This window comes from Pseudophryne corroboree, chromosome 4, assembly GCF_028390025.1.
Source record: "Pseudophryne corroboree isolate aPseCor3 chromosome 4, aPseCor3.hap2, whole genome shotgun sequence".
Classification (NCBI taxonomy): domain Eukaryota; kingdom Metazoa; phylum Chordata; class Amphibia; order Anura; family Myobatrachidae; genus Pseudophryne; species Pseudophryne corroboree.
In genome coordinates this window covers 466085844-466097897 of record NC_086447.1, presented here as the reverse complement: position 1 = coordinate 466097897, position 12054 = coordinate 466085844, and the positions used below count along the sequence as shown (strand labels likewise).

General features: G+C 48.5%; 1 protein-coding gene across 1 annotated transcript in view; it reads left to right on the top strand.

Annotated features, from left to right (window-relative positions):
• The window catches only part of COQ3 (coenzyme Q3, methyltransferase), a 74078-nt gene that overhangs the window by 20711 nt on the left and 41313 nt on the right, over positions 1-12054 (top strand). The window lies entirely within an intron of this gene.

The following is a 12054-nucleotide window of genomic DNA, read 5'->3' as shown; positions in this document are numbered from 1 at the left end:
GGGGGATTTTATGGTGTCTCTGGACATCAAGGATGCTTACTTGCATGTCCCCATTTATCCACCTCATCAGGAGTACCTCAGATTTGTGGTACAGGACTGTCATTACCAATTCCAGACGTTGCCGTTTGGGCTCTCCACGGCACCGAGAATATTTACCAAGGTAATGGCGGAAATGATGGTGCTCCTGAGAAAGCAAGGAGTCACAATTATCCCATACTTGGACGATCTCCTCATAAAGGCGAGGTCCAGAGAGCAGTTGCTGATCAGCGTAGCACACTCTCAGGAAGTGTTGCAACAGCACGGCTGGATTCTGAATATCCCAAAATCGCAGCTGATTCCTACGACGCGTCTGCCCTTTCTGGGCATGATTCTGGACACAGACCAGAAGAAGGTGTTTCTCCCGGCGGAGAAGGCTCAGGAGCTCGTGACTTTAGTCAGAGACCTCTTAAAACCGAAACAGGTGTCGGTGCATCACTGCACGCGAGTCCTGGGAAAGATGGTGGCATCATACGAAGCCATTCCCTTCGGCAGGTTCCATGCGAGGATCTTTCAGTGGGATCTGTTGGACAAGTGGTCCGGATCGCTTTTTCAGATGCATCGGCTGATCACCCTGTCCCCCAGGGCCAGGGTTTCTCTTCTGTGGTGGCTGCAGAGTGCTCACCTTCTCGAGGGCCGCAGGTTCGGCATACAGGACTGGGTCCTGGTGACCACGGATGCGAGCCTCCGAGGATGGGGGGCAGTCACTCAGGGAAGAAACTTCCAAGGGTTGTGGTCAAGTCAGGAGGCTTGTCTGCACATAAATATCCTGGAACTAAGGCCCATATACAACGCCCTGAGTCAAGCGGAGCCTCTGCTTCGCAACCAACCGGTGCTGATTCAGTCAGACAACATCACTGCAGTGGCTCATGTAAACCGCCAGGGCGGCACAAGAAGCAGAGTGGCGATGTCGGAAGCCACCAGGATTCTTCGTTGGGCGGAGAATCACGTGCAAGCACTGTCAGCAGTGTTCATTCCGGGAGTGGACAACTGGGAAGCAGACTTCCTCAGCAGGCACGACCTCCACCCGGGAGAGTGGGGACTTCATCAAGAAGTCTTCACGCAGATTGCAAGTCGGTGGGAACTGCCACAGGTGGACATGATGGCGTCCCGCCTCAACAAAAAGCTAAAAAGGTATTGCGCCAGGTCAAGGGACCCTCAGGCGATAGCTGTGGACGCACTGGTAACACCGTGGGTGTTCCAGTCGGTCTATGTGTTTCCTCCTCTTCCTCTCATACCTAAGGTACCGAGAATCGTAAGGAAAAGAAGAGTGAAAACAATACTCATTGTTCCGGACTGGCCAAGAAGGACTTGGTACCCGGAACTGCAAGAAATGCTCACAGAGGAACCATGGCCTCTGCCTCTCAGACAGGACCTGTTGCAACAGGGGCCCTGTCTGTTCCAAGACTTACCGCGGCTGCGTTTGACGGCATGGCGGTTGAACGCCGAATCCTAGCAGAAAAGGGCATTCCGGATGAAGTTATTCCTACGCTGATAAAGGCTAGGAAGGACGTGACAGCAAAGCATTATCACCGTATATGGCGAAAATATGTTGCTTGGTGTGAGGCCAGAAAGGCCCCTACAGAGGAATTCCAGCTGGGTCGATTCCTGCATTTCCTACAGTCAGGTGTGACTATGGGCCTAAAATTAGGGTCCATAAAGGTCCAGATTTCGGCCCTATCCATCTTCTTTCAAAAAGAACTGGCTTCACTGCCTGAGGTTCAGACGTTTGTTAAGGGAGTGCTGCATATTCAGCCCCCTTTTGTGCCACCAGTGGCACCTTGGGATCTTTACGTGGTGTTGGATTTCCTGAAATCCCACTGGTTTGAGCCACTTAAGACCGTGGAACTAAAGTATCTCACGTGGAAAGTGGTCATGCTGTTGGCTTTAGCTTCAGCTAGGCGTGTGTCAGAATTGGCGGCTTTGTCATGTAAAAGCCCCTATCTGGTTTTCCATATGGACAGGGCAGAATTGCGGACTCATCCGCAGTTTCTGCCAAAGGTGGTGTCATCTTTTCATTTGAAGCAACCTATTGTGGTGCCTGCGGCTACTCGTGACTTGGGGGACTCCAAGTTGCTGGACGTAGTCCGGGCTTTGAAGATTTATGTAACCAGAACGGCTGGAGTCAGGAAGACTGACTCGCTGTTTATCCTGTATGCATCCAACAAGCTGGGTGCTCCTGCTTCAAAGCAAACTATTGCTCGCTGGATCTGTAACACGATTCAGCAGGCTCATTCTGCGGCGGAATTGCCGCAGCCGAAATCAGTGAAAGCCCATTCCACAAGGAAAGTGGGCTCTTCTTGGGCGGCTGCCCGAGGGGTCTCGGCATTACAGCTTTGCCGAGCTGCTACTTGGTCGGGTTCAAACACTTTTGCAAAATTCTACAGGTTTGATACCCTGGCTGAGGAGGACCTTGTGTTTGCCCATTCGGTGCTGCAGAGTCATCCGCACTCTCCCGCCCGTTTGGGAGCTTTGGTATAATCCCCATGGTCCTTACGGAGTCCCCAGCATCCACTAGAACGTTAGAGAAAATAAGAATTTACTCACCGGTAATTCTATTTCTAGTAGACCGTAGTGGATGCTGGCCGCCCGTCCCAAGTGCGGACTTTCTGCAATACGTGTATATAGTTATTGCTTAACAAAGGGTTATGGTTATGTAGCATCGGTTGAGTGATGCTCAGTTGTTGTTCATACTGTTAACTGGGTAAGTTTATCACAAGTTGTACAGTGTGATTGGTGTGGCTGGTATGAGTCTTACCCTGGATTCCAAAATCCTTTCCTTGTAATGTCAGCTCTTCCGGGCACAGTTTCCTTAACTGAGGTCTGGAGGAGGGGCATAGAGGGAGGAGCCAGTGCACACCAGATAGTACTGAATCTTTCTTTAGAGTGCCCAGTCTCCCGCGGATCCCGTCTATTCCCCATGGTCCTTACGGAGTCCCCAGCATCCACTACGGACTACGAGAAATAGAATTACCGGTGAGTAAATTCTTATTATATATATATATATATATATATATATATATATATATGTATATGTGTGTGTATATATATATATATATATATATATATATATATATATATATATATATATATATGTGTGTGTGTATATATGTATATATATATATATATATATATATATATAATGTGTATTACAGTATGTATAATCATATTACGATTTCTAATGAATGCTGAAGTAAAAGTATTCCTTCTCATGTGCTGGTCGTTCTGTTGATAAAGCTCTAGGTCGGCCGTGACGAGTTGGTCTCAGATCCTCACGAGGAGTCCGAGTGTTTATTCTTTTCCCGCCGCGGATAGAATACAGTGAAAGTCAACTCCTGGTCTGCACGGGGCCCTGTCACAAAGGATCGTATACAGGAAGCTAAGTGATATTTTATTTATATGCTTTGAAGTTATTTGCGTTACATGCACATGGGGGAGTGCTTGTATTCGGAAATGGTCGGTTACCTTGGCATCCGATAGAATTACCCTAGAGAGAGAGGGGATGTTTCTTATGTTGGGTCTTCTCTATAACATTGCGGCAGGCTGCCGTGCGACTACAGGAGGTATGGCCAAGGGAATGCTGAGGCTGACTCCGAGAGATACTGTAGTATTTTCCCTGTGACGGTGTACCGCTGTTTGGGGATGCCTTAGTTAAGTTACTCTCGGTGGATACCACTGGTAAGTCTACCTTCGTGAGATAGGTTCCCTCACAACGGTTGGTGATGCATTCTTTTGTGGGATGCAGTAATTTTAACCGGTTGGATACCGTTCTTTTTTCCCTTTCTTTGCAGATAGTGGAAGGTGAAAAGGTAAGAGCTCTGCAGCCTTTTTAGGTTAGCAGAAACGGATATTGTCTTCTGTTTCTACCACATCCACCGCATGTCGTTGGGTCTATCTTGCTGGAGCCCACACCGTTGGGAACTCGTCTAATACTCTTCAGTCAGTCCTGGACTGGACTTGTTGGACCAGTAAGTTAATAATAGAATCCAAAGGGGGACATACTGGAGTTTACAGATGATTCCCCTCACTAATTTTTCAAATAGATCTTACCGATTCTCCTCTGGAAGGGGAGGTAGTATGCGACACCATACCAGTGTGGCTTCAGGATCAGGACATTGTCCTGCTGTTCCTGTCAAAAAAAAAAAAAAAAAGATTTCTACTTAAGAAGTTGAACTACAGAATGGAACCTTATTAGGCCAGGGATCTCCAACTCGTAAAAGAAGAAAGTGGGTTTAAATGCGGTTTCATCCGCATTAAGCTTATCTGGGTTTACTATCCAGGATTGTCTTTGCCATTTCACCGGAGTGATGGCAGTATGATGGTTTTCCTTCAATAGTAAGAGCCATTAGTATTCTGTACTGAGACGCTCTCCTGACTACGGCGAGGTCAAGAAACAAGTGGTACAAATCGTTGTTTCTCTCTGACAGTTCTTCAACACAGAGAATGGCTGTTGTTCCCAACGACGCAGATGTCGGAAGTGGGTATTAGATTAGATACTGAACGGTTGAGAGTTTGTTTTTTCCATTGGAAAGAGATCTGAGGATCCAGAGTCGGATCAGATTTGCAGTGACAACCCATCAATATGTTCCGTTGATGAAGAAGATGGGTGCGGCCTAAGAGGCCTTTTTGGTGAGCAGGTCAAATGCCAGAGTGGTTTTCACGGGACATGTGGTCCGGGTCTCACCTGTACATGCACCGGAATATAATCCTAAGGACCAGGATATCGCTCCTGTGGTGTCTGCACAGTTCTCACCTCCTAGAGGGACGAAGATTCGGGATCCAGGATTAGATCCTGGTGTCCATGCATGCAGGTCTCCGAGGCTGGGGAGCAGTCTTTCCAAGGGAAGTATTTCCAGGGGAAAAGATCAAGCTGGGCAGCTTGTCTGCAATAAGCATTCTTGAATTAAGAGCTATTTTCAACGAACATCTTCTTCGTGATCTGCCCGTGTTAATTCTGTCGGACGACTTAACAGCAGTGGCGTAAGTAAGCCGCTAGGGCGGAACAAGGCGCAAAGCCGCAATGGCAGAAGCCGCAAAAGTTTTCCGCTGGGCGGAAAGGCAGGTAAACGCTATATTAGCAGTCTTCCTTCCGGATGTAGACGACGGAGAAATAGATTTCCTCTGCAGACGCGATCTACATCCGGGAGAAATGCAGTCGTCATCGAGAAGTTTTCACAGAAGTGACAAGTCTTTGAGGAGTGCCTCAATTGGACATGATGGCGTCTTGCCTCAACGAGAGACCTCGGGGATATTGTTTCAGGTCAAGAGACACTCAGCTATAGCAGTGGACGTCCTTGTGACACCTGGGGTGTTTTCAGTCGGTCTGTGTGTCCCCTCCACTTTCACTCTTTCCGAAGGTGATACACATAAGAAGAACAAAGGTTCAGGTGATCCTCATTGTTCCGGTCTAGTCAAGGAGGGCTTGGTATCCAGATCTTCAAGACTTACTCATAGAAGATCCATAGCCTTTTTCTTCTACGAGATGACCTGTTGCAGCAGGGACCGGGCGTGTATCAAGACTTACCGCGGCTGCGTTTGACGGCAGGGCGTTTGTACGCCATATCCTAGCCGAAAGGGTATTTCCGGTGAAGCCATTCCCACTTTGCTTCAAGCTAGGAAAGGAGTAACGGTGAAGCTTTACTTCCATATTTGGAGGAAGTATGGTCTTGGTGTGAATCCAAGAAGGCTCCTACGGAAGAATTTCAGCTGAGTCGTTTTTCTCCATTCTTTGCAAGCAGGTGTGGATGCTGGCCTAAAGTTAGGCTCCATTTCAGTGCAGTGTTCGGCCTTATAATTCAAAAAGAATTGGCCACCTTTCCGGAAGTTCAGACTTTTGTGAAAGGAGTGCTGCACATCCAAGCTCCGTTTGTGCCCCCACTGGCACCGTGGGTCCTTAACGTGGTGTTGCAGTTTCTTATGTCACACTGGTTGAAACCTTTATGAAAGGTTGGGTTAACATTTCTCTCTTGGAAAGTGGTCATGTTATTGGCCTTGGCATCCGCAAGGCGGGTGTCGGAAGTTGCGGCTTTGTCTCACAAGAGCCCCTATTTGATCTTCCATGTGGATAGAGCGGAATTGAGAACTCGGAAAATAGTTCTGCCAAAAGTGGTTTCTGTGATTCCCAGAACCAGCCTATTTTGATGCCTGTGGTTACTTAAGCATTGGCTGATTCAAAGTCTCTCGATGTAGTCAGGGCTTTGAATATTTATGTCGCCGGATCGGCTCAGATTGTGGAAACAGAGGTTTTGTTTGTCCTGTATGCTCCCAGCAAAATTGGGGCGCCTGTTTCTATGCAGTCTGTTGCACGCTAGATCTGTGATACTATTCGGCATGCTCGTTCTATGGCTGGATTGCCGTTACCGAAATCGGTGGAGACCCATTCTACTTGGAAGATGGGCTCTTCTTGGGCGGATGCCCGAGGAGTCTCGGCGGTTCAACTTTGCCGAGCGTCTACTTGGTCGGGTTCAAACATTTTTGCTAAGTTCTACAAGTTTGATACCCTGGCTGACGGGTACCTCGTGTTTGCTCAATCGGTGCTGCAGAGTCGTCCGCACTCTCCCACCCTGTCTGGAGCTTTGGTATGAACCCCATGGTCCTTACGGAGTCCCCAGCATCCTGTAGGACGTCTGAGAAAATAGGATTTTAATACCTACCGGTAATTCCTTTTCTCTTAGTCCGTAGAGGATGCTGGGCGCCCGTCCCAGTGCGTACTGTATATCCAGTTATTGGTTATGGTTACACTCTTGTGGTGTTTCTTTTCAGTCAGGCTGTTGCTGACGTTCATGCCATGGCATGCGGTATCTTATTATTGATTGTGTTGACACACAGGTTGTGTTACATATTCTTTCAGCATGTGGCTGTGTATTTTTCATGCCGTTGGCTGGTGTTCTATTGAATGCCACATTCTGCGGCATGTTCGAGGTGTGAGCTGGTATGACACTCGCCGTGTTTAAACGATAAATTCTTTCCTCGAAATGTCAGTCTCCCTGGGCATAGTTCTCTACCTGGAGTCTGGAGGAGGGGCATAGAGGGAGGAGCCAGTTCACACCCATTCAAAGTCTTATAGTGTGCCCATGTCTCCTGCGGATCCTGTCTATACCCCATGGTCCTTACGGAGTCCCCAGCATCCTCTACGGACTAAGAGAAAAGGATTTACCGGTAGGTATTAAAATCCTACTTTTTCTGCTTTTCAAGGCTAATGCAGGATCATTTCTCATACGTCCTAGAGGATGCTGGGGATGCTTCAAGAACCATGGGGTATAGACGGGATCCGCAGGAGACATGGGCACACTATAAGAATTTGAATGGGTGTGAACTGGCTCCTCCCTCTATGCCCCACCTCCAGACTCCAGTTAGATTCTGTGCCCAGCGAGACTGGATGCACACTGAGGAGCTCTCCTGAGTTTCTCAGAAAAATACTTTATTTAGGTTTTTTATTTTCAGGGAGACCTGCTGGCTACAGGCTCCCTGCATCGTGGGAGTGAGGGGAGAGAAGCAGACCTACGTCTTAAGAGTTCAAGGGCTCTGCTTCTTAGGCTACTGGACACCATTAGCTCCAGAAGGTTCGATCACTACTGTACGCCTAGCTGCTTGTTCCCGGAGCCGCGCTGTCACCCCCCTCACAGAGCCAGAAGATTGAAGCCGGGTGAGTATGAGAAGATCAGAAGACTTCAGTGACGGCAGACGACGGCTTTAGGTACCGCGCAGCGCGCCATGCTCCCACACTGATCATGGCACTGCAGGGCGCAGGGGGGCCTCAAATACCACTGGCATAAAGTATAACAGTGCCCAGGCACTTGTTAAGGGACCCCCGCCAGTATAAAGAATTTTGAGCGGGACTGAAGCGCGCCATGTCGGGGGCGGGGCTTTGCCGCATAGCTCTCACCAGCGCCATTTTTCTCTTCACAGAAGGCTGCTGAGATGCTGGCCCTGATCCTCCACACTGCTGTGCAAGTAACAGGGTGCAAAACGGGGGGGGGGGGGGGGCACTAGTAATTGGTGAATTATACTTTTTTATAAAAGCGCTAGCAGGTCTGGGCAGTATTGTTACTGACTTCAGAACCGGGATAGGCGCTGGGTGTGAGCTGGCTGAACTCCAACGACATGGCTGTCGTTCCTGGGTATGATTCTGGATACTGAATTACAGAGAGTTTTTCTTCCGGTGGAAAAAGCTTTGGAAATACAGAACATGGTAAAACAGATTCTGAAACCGGCAAGGGTGTCCATTCTTCACTGCACTCGGTTGCCGGGGAAGATGGTGGCGGCCTAAGAGGCCATTCCGTATGGAAGGTTCCATGCCAGGGTGTTTCAGTCTGGGTCTCACCTGGACATGCACCGGAAAATTATTTTATCTCCCAGGACAAGAATTTCCCTTCTGTGGTGGCTGTACAGTTCTCACCTTCTGGAGGGACGCAGGTTCGGGATTCAGGATTGGATCCTGGTGACCACGGATGCAAGCCTCCGAAGCTGGGGAGCAGTCACACAGGGAAGAAACTTTCAGGGAAAGTGGTCAAGTCTGGAAGCTTGTCTACACATAAACATTCTGGAATTAAGAGCCATCCACAACGGCATACTGCAAGCAGAACATCTTCTTCGAGGTCTGCCGGTCTTGATTCAGTCAGAAAGCGTGACAGCAGTGGCGTACATAAACTGCCAAGGCGGAACAAAGAGCAGACTGGCGATGGCCGAGGCCACGAAGATTCTTCGCTGGGCGGAAAGACATGCCAGCGCTCTGGCGGCGGTCTTCATTCCAGGAGTGGACAACTGGGAAGCAGACTTATTCAGCGGACACGATCTCCATTCAGGAGAGTGGGGTCTTCATCAAGAGGTCTTTGCAGAAGTGACAAGTCGTTGGGGAGTTCCTCAAATGGACATGATGACGTCCCGCCTCAACAAGAAACTTCAGAAATATTGTTTCAGGTCAAGGGACCCTCAAGCGATAGCGGTGGGCGCCCCAGTGACACCGTGGGTGTTTCAGTCGGTCTATGTGTTCCCTCCACTTCCACTCATTCCAAAGGTGATAAAAATTATAAGAAGAACAAGGGTTCAGGCGATCCTCATTGTTCCAGATTGGCCAAAAAGGGCCTGGTATCCAGATCTTCAGGAGTTGCTCATAGAAGATCCCTGGCCTCTTCCTCTTCGGGAGGACCTGTTACAACAGGGGCCATGCGTGTATCAGGACTTACCGCGGCTGCGTTTGACGGCATGGTGGTTGAACGCCAAATCCTAGCCAGAAAGGGTATTCCCAGTGAAGTCATTCCTACATTTCTTCAGGCTAGAAAAGAAGTAACGGCAAAGCATTACCACCGTATTTGGAGAAAATATGTGTCTTGGTGTGAATGCAAGAAGGCTCCTACGGAAGAATTTCACCTGGGGCGGTTGCTCCATTTCCTACAAGCAGGTGTGGATGCGGGCCTAAAGTTAGGCTCTATTAAAGTACAGATTTCAGCCTTATCGATCTTTTTTAAAAAAGAATTGGCCTCCCTTCCAGAAGTTCAGACCTTCGTAAAAGGCGTGCTGCACATCCAACCTCCCTCTGTGCCCCCAGTGGCACCATGGGACCTTAATGTGGTGTTGCAATTCTTGCAATCACATTGGTTTGAACCTTTGCGCACGGTTGAGTTAAAATTCCTTACTTGGAAAGTGGTCATGTTGTTGGCCTTGGCGTCTGCAAGGCGGGTGTCTGAGTTGGCGGCTTTGTCTCACAAAAGCCCCTATTTGATTTTCCATGCTGATAGAGCGGAGTTGAGAACTCGTCAGCAATTTCTGCCAAAAGTGGTTTCATCATTTCATGTTAACCAGCCAATTGTGGTGCCAGTGGCTACTGACGCCTTGGCGGAGTCAAAGTCTCTCGATGTGGTCAGAGCTTTGAAGATCTATGTCGCCAGAACGGTGCCGATTAGGAAAACAGAGGCTCTCTTTGTCCTGTGGGCTCCCAACAAGATTGGGGCTCCTGCTTCTAAGCAGACTATTGCGCGCTGGATTTGTAATACGATTCAGCAGGCTCATTCTACGGCAGGATTGCCGTTACCTAAATCGGTGTAAGCCCATTCTACCAGAAAGGTGGGCTCATCCTGGGCGGCTGCCCGGGGAGTCTCGGCGTTACAACTTTGCCGAGCTGCTACTTGGTCGGGTTCAAACACCTTTGCAAAGTTTTACAAGTTTGATACCCTGGCTGAGGAGGACCTCTTGTTTGGTCAATCGGTGCTACAGAGTCATTCGTACTCTCCCGCCCGTTATTGAGCTTCCCCAGCATCCTCTAGGACGAATGAGAAAATAGGATTTTAATACCTACCGGTAAATCCTTTTCTCTTAGTCCGTAGAGGATGCTGGGCGCCCGTCCCAGTGCGGGCTGTATCTGCAGTTTGCTATAGTTACGCTCATGTTGCGTTGAGTTTAGTCACTCTGTGACTGTTGTTGGTCATGCCGTTGCGTGCGTTGTTGTTGAATGCCATGTTGTGCGGCGTGTTAGTGGTGTGAGCTGGTATGTATCTCACCTTAGTTTAAAATAGTTAAATAAATCCTTTCCTCGAAATGTCCGTCTCCCTGGGCACAGTTCCTATAGCTGGAGTCTGGAGGAGGGGCATATAGGAAGGAGCTAGTTCACACCCATTCAGAGTCTTATAGTGTGCCCATGTCTCCTGCGGATCCCATCTATACCCCATGGTTCTTGAAGCATCCTCTACGGACTAAGAGAAAAGGATTTACCGGTAGGTATTAAAATCCTATTTTTTTTGTCAGTATCAAATTAATGTACCAGTATATTTTTCGAGTGTTGGAGGAAACGGACTCTGACGTGGGGAGAATATACAAACTCCACACTGTTTGCGCTGTGGTGGGAATAAAACCCAAGACTTCAGTGTTAAGGCAGTAATTCTAACCTGTGCACTATGCGTAATATCCTTATATTGTAAAATTTCTAGCCCCTTTTTTATTCAATAGCTTGCATATGAATTCTACATTGCGTAAAAGTTTGTCAGCGTAATAAATGCTTTCTTGAATTTTTTATTTTTTTAAGTGCAATTTTGATTCTAAACTCTTTAGTCAACAGAGCTCTCAATAGCCATACTATTTGTCCCACTTAAACATTTCTGTTCATTTTGACTTTCCAAAATATATTATTTATAAAACTGGTTTACAGTATGTTGGGACTGTTAAAGTGGGTACACACTGGCCGATATATCGGCTATTCTCTTGAACGACCGATAAGTCGCGGGTATGTCGGCCAGTGTGTATGGGTGATACGTCTGTGAACTCCGTCGTTCACAGACGTATCACGATGGCCCCGCAGCACAGCAGGCGGCCAATATATCTACCAATATATAGGCGCGTTGCTGTCGCCCGTACACATACTGCGGCAGCCGGCGGTGATTGACAGCTGAACTGTGCAGTTCATGACTTCAGTCCCCGACAGATCGGGCAGTGTGTATGTTCAACACACTGCCCGATCCGTCCATAATTGATCGGCAGATATATCTACCAGTGTGTACCCACCTTAAGTAATACCCCTTTATTCCAATCTGAAAACCTGGGTTATTGCCGGGTCGACCCAGGTCAGCCGTTGGTGTAAACCCAGGTTTCGACCAGGGTTGAACACTGGTAGAACCCGTGTTCAGGGGCAGTGTAAATGGGTAACCCGGGTCATCTAACCCTGGACCTGTTTACAACAATGGGAGAGCCCATTCACCACACAGACGAAGGCTGGGGGCAGCCCAGCAGCAGCATTTTACTGATTTCCGGGCACTTGGAGATGATGTCATCTCCAAGCACTTGCCTTAAAGATACTGCACCCGAGTGCAGTGTGAATGGTGCCGATCCGGCATCGCTGGGTAAATCTCGGGTCCGAACCGGTTTGGAACCGGGACTTTGGGGTAAAAGGGGTATAGGACACTGCCGTTATGATAAATGTATCCTGTTATTGCCACTCACTAATGTGACTTAACTATTATTTCTCTAACGTCCTAAGTGGATGCTGGGGACTCCGTAAGGACCATGGGGGGATAGCGGCTCCGCAGGAGA